The sequence below is a fragment of the Acipenser ruthenus genome, chromosome 7 (genome assembly GCF_902713425.1).
Source record: "Acipenser ruthenus chromosome 7, fAciRut3.2 maternal haplotype, whole genome shotgun sequence".
NCBI lineage: Eukaryota > Metazoa > Chordata > Actinopteri > Acipenseriformes > Acipenseridae > Acipenser > Acipenser ruthenus.
This window is the reverse complement of record NC_081195.1, coordinates 7,208,759-7,218,276: the sequence shown is the minus strand read 5'-3', so window position 1 is coordinate 7,218,276 and position 9,518 is coordinate 7,208,759.

The window sequence follows — 9,518 nt, the reverse complement described above, 5'->3', positions numbered from 1 at the left end:
AAAGAGGAATGAATTGAGATTATTTTGATGTGTGTTGCAGACAGCAGACAGGGTGGCAGCTCAATTTTACATCCTAATTGGTAACAAAAAATATTGCCTATGCTCTCACTAATGAGACACCGTATATATATATAAATATATATACTATATATATATATATATATATATATATATAGACACACACTGGGTGTCTCATTAGTCAGACAGCATAGGCATTTTTTTTATCAATTAAGATGTTTAAGATTGTTACATCATTAACTATGTATTAAATTAGATCATGAAAACATTTATAGATTGAAATATTGAAATAGAAATAAGTGAGTGTAGTTACCATGGCATCAAAAGCCTATAAAGCACCTGCACTGTTTGTCTTCAAACGCACTTTCCCTTGACAAAGGTATGTTAAAGTCTTGGAGCGATACATAGATGAAAATTACAATATAAAAATCTATATTTAAACCTGCCTGTCTCATTGTGTTTTTAAACTACATGTTTAGATGGATAGATCAAAGTTAGTGATACATATTTATAGACATAAAATATGGATTCCACACAGCTCCCTATCTAGTTTATATGCAGACAGTGATCCATTACAACAACTGAATCAGAGGGAAAAATGCTTATACGCTGCCCAGCGCTCAGTTAATAACCTATGTAGGGCCTAATGGTGTTGAAAACGAATGCATCTATCACAAGGCAAAGATCATTTATTTTAATTCTGAAGTGTGAGATTTGAGATCTTGCTGTAATAGAAACATCACAAGTGTACGGCATAAATGTCTAAAACTGGCAATAAATCTGCATAAACGTTCTTCCTTTCATTATATTTTCTGCAGTGGTTTTGCCCAGTTAGTAATGGGACAATAAAATTTGGGTGTACCATCGGTCTGGAAGTGTGAGAAACGTAAATACGTGTGGTCCAGTGGTTAAAGAAAAGGGCTTGTAACCAGGAGGTTCCAAGCTCACTCACTGTGTGACCCTGAGCAAGTCACTTAACCTCCTTGTGCTCTGTCTTTTTGGTGAGACGTTGTTGTAAATTTTTATTCCCCTTTAACTTGAGTTCTGCACATAGTGTCACCAAGTGGTCAGATGGTGAAATACAGCAAGGCAAGTCACCTCTCTGTTGTCAACACAGCCGTGAATGAATGCACCATGGACTAATGTGCAGAGGCAGTGCTGCTGCTGGACGAGTAGTTAGAGGAGTGACTCTGCCTGGCAGCATGTGATGTTGGGCCAAGCCACTTCATCTCCTTTTGCCTTTGTGCCATCCAGCTGTGAAAATGGAATGCGTCTTTGTTGGAGTATCCTGGAGAGAAAAATATATATTTCTCCATGTTGTTATGCCAAATCTGTTATTGTTGAACCCATTGTCTTTGAGCCAGCAGTTTAAACAAGTGTTGGGGCAAAGAGGCATTTAGATTCTTTCACTCTCATGAAAAAAATAAATTGGAATTTACTGGCTGACCAACTCAGGTGACCATAAAGAGATTACTTTCTACCTAGACAACATGATTCTCTCAATGGGCAGGATGGCATTACAAACCACTGTAGCTGCCCTAAGAGCTAAGTTTAGAGCCATCCTAAAAGCAGCAAGTGAAAACAGGGCTTTTTATTGTTGTTATTTTGCTCAACCTCGTGTCTGAACACACAATCTCCTACTCCCTCTTTATGTCTCCAACACATTTCTTCTCAGCTCCTGCCCAGGATGTCCATTTGTCACTATCTTTTGTCAGTGATTTTTTTTTTTTATGGAATCAAAGAAAATAAATAAAATGCATAATTCTCATTGAAAGTGGATTAGCATGAACAATGAAAAGTCAAATTCTGTTGTCATCCATAGAGGAATCATTATTGTGAATGCTTCATTAAAATGTATACTCTGAAAGTTGCACATTTTGCGCAAAGGTGGGAGTTGATTAAGAAGAAGAGGTGCTGTCAGATTAAGACAACAGTGTTCCCAAGCTGGACCAAATAAAGGCACTAATTAGAAGTAATCAGGCATGCATGGGTACCTAGATCTGATTCTGTGGACCATTTTTCAAAACAATTGAACATCACCAACTGAATTATAGCAGTTACACTGTGCCTTCAAAGCTACAGCAAATATTTAATTGCGACCAGACATTTCTTAAGAACACAGAATTTGGTCACTACTTGAACTTTCAACAAGGCACCTTTCCAGTCTCCAGAATCTAGCCAATGTGTTTTTAAAGTTGGCAGCAACGTTTGTAACGAGTTGGCAGCTCATTGAACTGAATGGAAAGGCAAGGGCTGGATTTGAACCTGCAAACTAAAGAGCAAGCACTGCAGTCGTGAGGTAAGTACAGGTCATATGCTGATGTCCGTATTATTAACTCATCAGCCACCAAAATGAGATTCGTTGCACTTTGGAGTACTTTATTCCACGACTGGGGTTGGGATTGGGATTGGGATTGAATCCACAACCCTCCTGTCAAGAGTCCAGAGCCCTAACCACTACTCCACACTGCTGCCCCCGCTACAGTAGCCTCTGTTGGTCAGGTGCTCCATGACCTTGAGCAGATGCCTGCCTGGCCTTTGACTTCCAGTAGTGACATCATGTGAGCTGAAAGATATCATGCAGGAATAGATAAGAGAAAGAATTCAAAACAGGCAAATGCCTGTAGTGTTATGCTAACTTGTTGCAAATGGTTGCTTATGCAATATTTTATACTATGCATATTGTATAAGACTATTGCTGCAACTGGGTTAAAATGAAAAAATAAGTAATTGTGGTGGGTATCCATTAGTGTTTTAAAATGTCCACTGTAAATATCATGAAGGTCTTTGAATTCTACTGTTTGGCCCACACTGTTGAAATCAATTAGGGCCACCACACAGCGTTACTTATGCAGTACTGGAACACGAACAATGGAAGGCTCCATGTTAAATCTTATGATTCATCTTTAAAAACAGAAAGACCCATTAACTTCTTATTTATATAACTGTTTATCATCATTAGCAGGCACCTAAGATTTTCATTTGGATGGTAGATCAGTTTGTTTTTTTTATTACCTTTAGCATTTTGAATTAAGCAGGTTATGCAGCATAAGGAAGCAGTGTTCTGTGGATAGGCAGTCAAACTACTTCTAGTCAGTAATCAGTGGAAATGAAAGATATAAATGACCAGCCAAACACGGCTCATTAGGATCCTGCCTTTACTATGCATGTCAACACGTCAGTACAGATTGATTGAAAAAAAACGAACTAATGGAGAGCTAATGTGTCTTATGTCATCAGCCTGGCCACTGTCTTGTGAGATTTCCATTCTGACCAGTTAGGTTTATGGGCCACTAGTGGAAACCGATTGTGAAATGTTCTCACCTGCAGGGGTCAGAATACAGTTGTAAATAAATGCCTTTTTAATTTAATGGATACCATTAGCAGAGAAGAATGGAACCTAATAGTGTCCCGTGTTTGTTAACAAATATCAAGTTGAATAAGGTCTCTTAAAAACAGTTAACATGTTACTAAGTGTTTCTTGCACTCAGTCAGAACTCTACTCAAAAGTACATTAAGGAACTACTTTGGATCCGAAGGGTCATTGTCTGTCTTTTAAATGCAGTGCAGAGAACAAAAAACTATTGAGAACAAAAACTGTTTTTTGTGGAAGTACCAAACCTAGAACACTAATTAACATTAATGCTTCCATTATATGAAGTTGAACAGTCATGCTAAAAAAAAAAAAAAAAAAAAAACTCAACAGTGCTGCCAAAGGATGTTTAGCTCTGCATTAATGTACTGTAATTATGTTTGTTTTTTATAAGCCTACTTTAAATAAAGCTATACTGCATCTGAAATTTGGCTACAAATGCAGTTATATTACCAAAAACACATTTTTTAAATTATAATTAGCTTCCTAGTGCACATGCAGCTAGAAATAGATGGGAAGATGCCAAAATTTACAATCTTTAATGTGCCCCATACGTTTTTTTAACCATATCTGTGCTGAGGAAGCTTGTTACACCATCACATAAGAAACCATGTTAAAAAAATCAAATTTATTTTACTGTGCAATGTTAGTGGAATTATATATAATATTTAAAATGCATACTTGGCTCCCTAGCCTAATATCCTTGATGTAACATATATATACTGTGAAATGGTTGCACCACTCACGGGGTTGTGCCCCTTTAAAAATACGACTCAGGAAATGGATTTCTCTTGCACTATACTTTAATAAACAAAATACAAAACAAAACCTAACTCCATTTGGAGCGCTTACTAAACAGGTATCTTTCCCTGACTAACTTGCAGGACGGCTAAGCCTTTTACCTGACACCGAACACAATAAAAAAATCACACAAGCTTATCACAGCACTTACTATTTTTCCTCTGGACTGCTCGGAAGCAGAGCACCTCTCTTCTGCTTCCTTCTACTCAGCAGCCTTGAGTAGACTGACTGCTCCTCTTAAATACCCTGCACCTGGTCCCAATTCTAAAATACTGCCCAGGTGCAGGGGATAATTAAATAATAAAACAGTTAAACTAAACAATAACACAATTAACAAATCAATTAGCAAATTAAATGAAACAATAAAGCAACACAATCAAACAAAAAGGTGCATTCCGCACATGTATCTCTCGTAGGGAGGTTTTAACCCCCTCCCTGCTGTCTCACACAACCCGCTGTCTTACTATATATATATATATATATATATATATATATATATATATATATATATATATATACAGATGGAGATCAAAAAAATAAATGATTACCCCTTGTGATTAAATTTAAATGACAACATATAATATATTACCTAATGTATTGTGAACAAATTGACAACTACAATAAACTTATTTCTGCCTGTTGCGTATTTGTTTTGCACAAAGTCTGATTAGACCAAATTTCTTCAATCACTTTCTGTGTGAGGTGGATATTATTAAGCCACACACTGCTGCAACCTGGCTGCAATAATAATAATAATAATACTTTGGCCTGCACTGCCTGAAACGACATGAAAAATACAACAGCGCCACCCCAAGACCAAGTAAACCTCACTAAAGGGTTCCTTCTTGGAGGGAAAGCAGTCTGTTCTCCCAGAGATTGCTTGTTTTTCTTTTTTTTAATACAGTTTCTTCATCCCCTTGAAACAAGCTAGTCTTCTTTCAAATATGATTAAATATATTGAAATACACACTAGTGTATGCTGGTCAGAGCGGGTGGTTTGCTGGTTTTCAGCTGGTCGCGCTGGTTCAGGAATAGTTGTGCTGGCTGAGGAGCTGGTTCAGCTGGTCCAAGAACAAAACAAAAGTCCATTAGTTCAAAAATGAACTGTTTGTTGTCTAAACTCCTAAATTAATCATTTTGCTTTAAACCTTCTGGACATATGGGTATATACCTGCTGGGTGCCGAGTAACAGACCCCAAAATACTAAATTCCAAACCTGGTCTCAAGCTAACCAGCAGTCCTTAAAATCTTAAAAGGAGTTGACAGTTAACCCAAACCAATACTCTAAGCACAGCACAGAAACCAGGACTAGAGGACACAGTTATAAATTAAGTGATGGTTGGCAGGACAGATGGGAGCAAACACTTCTTTACACACAGTGGTGAGGGGGTGGAATGGGTTACCCCATCATGTTGTTGATGCTGAATCATTAAGACCCAACTTCACAAAGATTTGAGACCTCAACTGCTAATAACCATAAGAGCATTGATTGGGCTGAATGGCCTCCTTACTTAACCTTCCAAAATCAATACAGGATAAGATTGGCTTAGCAGAATTATATAACCAAATAAGACTCAATTACAAAAAAATAAAGAAAGAAAGCTGTAGAAAACAGACATACAAGAGCAACATAATACAATACCGAATTAGTCTTAGGTACCGTGTATTATTCCTGTGCGGGACCGTTGTTTGTTTTTGCTGTACACTGCCCCCATGTCAGTTCTGTAGAAAATAGGCTCAGTTTGTCAAGTATTTTATGATCCTCGCTTATTGGCATTTACTGACTACTGTCAGGGCATAATAGCGAGTCAGTAAAAAGCTTTGTTAGCATTTATTGCCATCCTCCTGTAAACAGTAAACAAGACCTGTTACTGTATCCAAGCACACCGGCAGAGCACCAGCTGCAAGCAGTCTGGATTTTGGAAGCACATGAAAACAATATCCTGTTTAATTCCTGTCTGCAGGCATATTGGGAGCACAGTGTCGCATACCGACAGGTAGCATGGCACTGACATGGACTACCGGTACTGTGTGTAATAGGTTCATATTTCCATTGTGATAGCTATTCCACCATTGTGCTCATTGTAGCTGCCCTACTGCTATCATTACAAAACCATTGCATTTAGGATCATTTGGCAAGGGTTAAGATCTCGTTGCACTATTTAAAGAAGGCCAGTTGTGTTAAACTAAATAATAATTTAAAAAAAACATACGTTTTTAGGATAGGCATGTTATTATAAACCTGGTATGCAATGCCCTGGGGATCATGCATTGATCCTAGTGGCAAAGCAAACAGTATATAAGAGTCATTTATAACCCGTCAATACACTGTAAATCGGAGAAGCCCTGAGTTCTGTCATAGCATGATTAAGAATGCACCTCTCTTGTAAAAACAAATCACAGCCTCATCTGTGCAGATAGGGATTTCTTAAAGAGATAAAGTCCCAGATCCATAAAACACAATTCCTTGGTGTCAGTAAATCGGAATATTCCAACTCCCTTCTCTGAAATATCAGTTATCTTAACTAATGTACCCTACTTGTTGTTTAGAATCACTTTGCATATAATTTCTGTTTCAGTCATCACATCCTGGAATACCAGAGAGTAAGATTAATCTGCCCCCCTGCAACGCTCTGGTTGTAGTAGATTCATCAGTAAGAATTACCCCCGTAGAACACATATTTGTAACATCCACTGAGGGCAGAGCCTTGCAGGGGGGGTAGGTTATCATTTGTACTCGGTTGTACCAGCTGAACTTTTTTAAGAGAACTGCAATATTTCAGACCTCTTTTAAAAGCTTTTATTTAATTGCAGTTTATTGTTGTTTTTATGTTTTAGTATTGGTCTTGAAATAGTTATGTTTCAATAACGGGGCTTCAAACAGGTGGAATGTTGCAATAGGTTGCCGACACAGCACTAAAAACACCTGCAGCATATCAATGGTGTTATTGTGTGTGTTTTTCTTCCCTCGCACAGTTCAGTAGAAGAGCCCCCCCCCCCCCCCTCTACTGTTCTTTAGCTACAGGCTGAACTTCCTGCTGTGTTTCACTGAAATAATAATAGGGCTGGCAGCTCTGGACAGTGAGCTACAGGGCTGCAGTACTAAAACGGATTTCAGTTCTAGCAGAATCTACAGTTCTCCTTTTAGACTGATATCGATTTCAGAAGGCTTAGTCAGCCACATGCACTTATCAACTGAACCCCACATGGTGCCAACCCCTCAACCGATGGCAAACCTGTGTAATTCCTTAATCGTACCCCCTAAATCCTGTTCTGCTGTCCCATGAGCCCCCCAAAACGCCCCAAAACAGCACCCATGATTCTCTCTCTCGCTTTCACATTTGCATACCGGCCCTGTTGCAGTCAACTAGGGTTCTCCCTTTCCAACTGACTGCGATGAGGTGCGCTGCCATTTTCATCACAATATTATATAACGACTGCTTTATTACAGCACGCTACTGCTAGTGTACATGACATGCGTTTCAGAGAAGCGTCTATTAACAGCAACAATGATTGACACATTTATTGTGCCTTTCAGGAGAGTCATCTTAAGGTGCTGTATTGAGTCGGTTAAAATTGTAAACACATAATTAAATCTGTATCAAACAAGTCTTAAAAGGCTGGAAAAGCTCCCACACATACAACTGCAGCTCATTACTAATTAGCTATAAGGAAGGTAATTAAGAAATGGCCTTTCAGACAGATGTGCCTGCAGACAGGGATTAAACAGACAGATTCAGAGAAGTTGACACACTGCATCAGGGAAACCAGAGACGTGGTTAAATGGCAGGGCAATGCCCTCCTGCCCTTTCACTCCGGAGGGAAACCGCAGAAGACTTGTGTCTTATGTGCAAGTGCAGTGTGGGCAGGGGGGGACAACCGTGTCCTTAACTATGCAGAAGCAAAGCAGTGCACGGTTTTATCTGTTAAAATCAAAATCTAAAAAACAATTCTAAAACAAACCAGGAGCCAATGCCATTGGGATACCATTATAATACCAGCAACCCTGAAGGAATCTGTTAGCAGAACCGTTACCAAACCACATCATTACCAGCAGCCAATGGGATAGTGCACAGTGGTCCTCATGCAGAGTAGATGGGTTTATTCTCAGTATGTGAAAATGTTACAACTGTGGTAACCTTATGGCTCCCAGTAGCTCATGTAGCTGCCCTTGTGCCCTATGGTTGTCCCTTCATACAGTACAACAGCATTTCTATTGAAAATGTGTTCACTTTTTTTGTCTTGGTTTTAGTTAAAAACTCCACTATCAGGATTTTATTTCTACAACCTGAAGACGACGCGAAACATTTTCAGGAATCCCAGAGCATTTTATGAATCCTGCATGAAAGAAATATATGAATCTGCTTCTCAGCATCCCCTTCCATTCTTTCTGTGAAGCAAATACAGTATTTTCAAAGAAGAATGATCAGCTTAATCTTTGACATCAGTAGTAGCAATGAGAAAAAGAAAAATGCTATAGAGACATACAAATATTTGTATTATTGTAGGGCTAATTCACAAGCTCTCATACCTTTCACCTACCATCCTGCTGTTAAATTACAACAAGACACAGTATCTGAACAACATTTAATAGCTAAAAACTATTATTATACTGTCTCGTCTCCTAAAAACAATTCACTGAAACACTCTTCGTTCAATCTGAGCTATGCTTAAGAAAAGAGTGCAGGGTGATAAAAGTGCTTAACCAGCCAACGATGGATATGAATTTTCAGTTAAATATCATTCAGGCTCGCCACTCGAGCCATTTTCTAGCAGTGCTTGCAGAAATTGGAAAATAAATTATAATGAATTCAACTGAGGGGGAAAAAAAAACATATTAGTTTGCCAAAGGTTATCTGAGATAAAGGGAAATTTTCATTTTCATATTTTGCTCCATTCTCCTGGAATAATTTATCATCTGCTTACAGTCTTTTCAACCACCAGTATTTCATTTAAATGGGATTTTGTTACTATAGCTTACTTTATAAACTGGTATATGGGCTGCTCTGCTTCTGCCACAGACTGTGTAACGGATCACATTCTCACAAATAATTGGACTGGGGTCAGTTTGCTCTTTATGTGATGTTGGTCAATTCCAAACTGAGCATTCATCCCTTCCCAGTCTTCAAATACGTAGGTAATTAACCAAGTGCTGTCCAAGCCCAACCTTGCCAGACCCCTGAGAGCTGTTGAAATCAGGACCCTCAGGGCGGAATGGCTGAATGAACCTGGAACGATTCTGAAGGGCTCTCTGCTGGAATGTTACATGTGCTGGATATATATATATATATATATATATATATACACAGACGTGCTCAAATTTGTT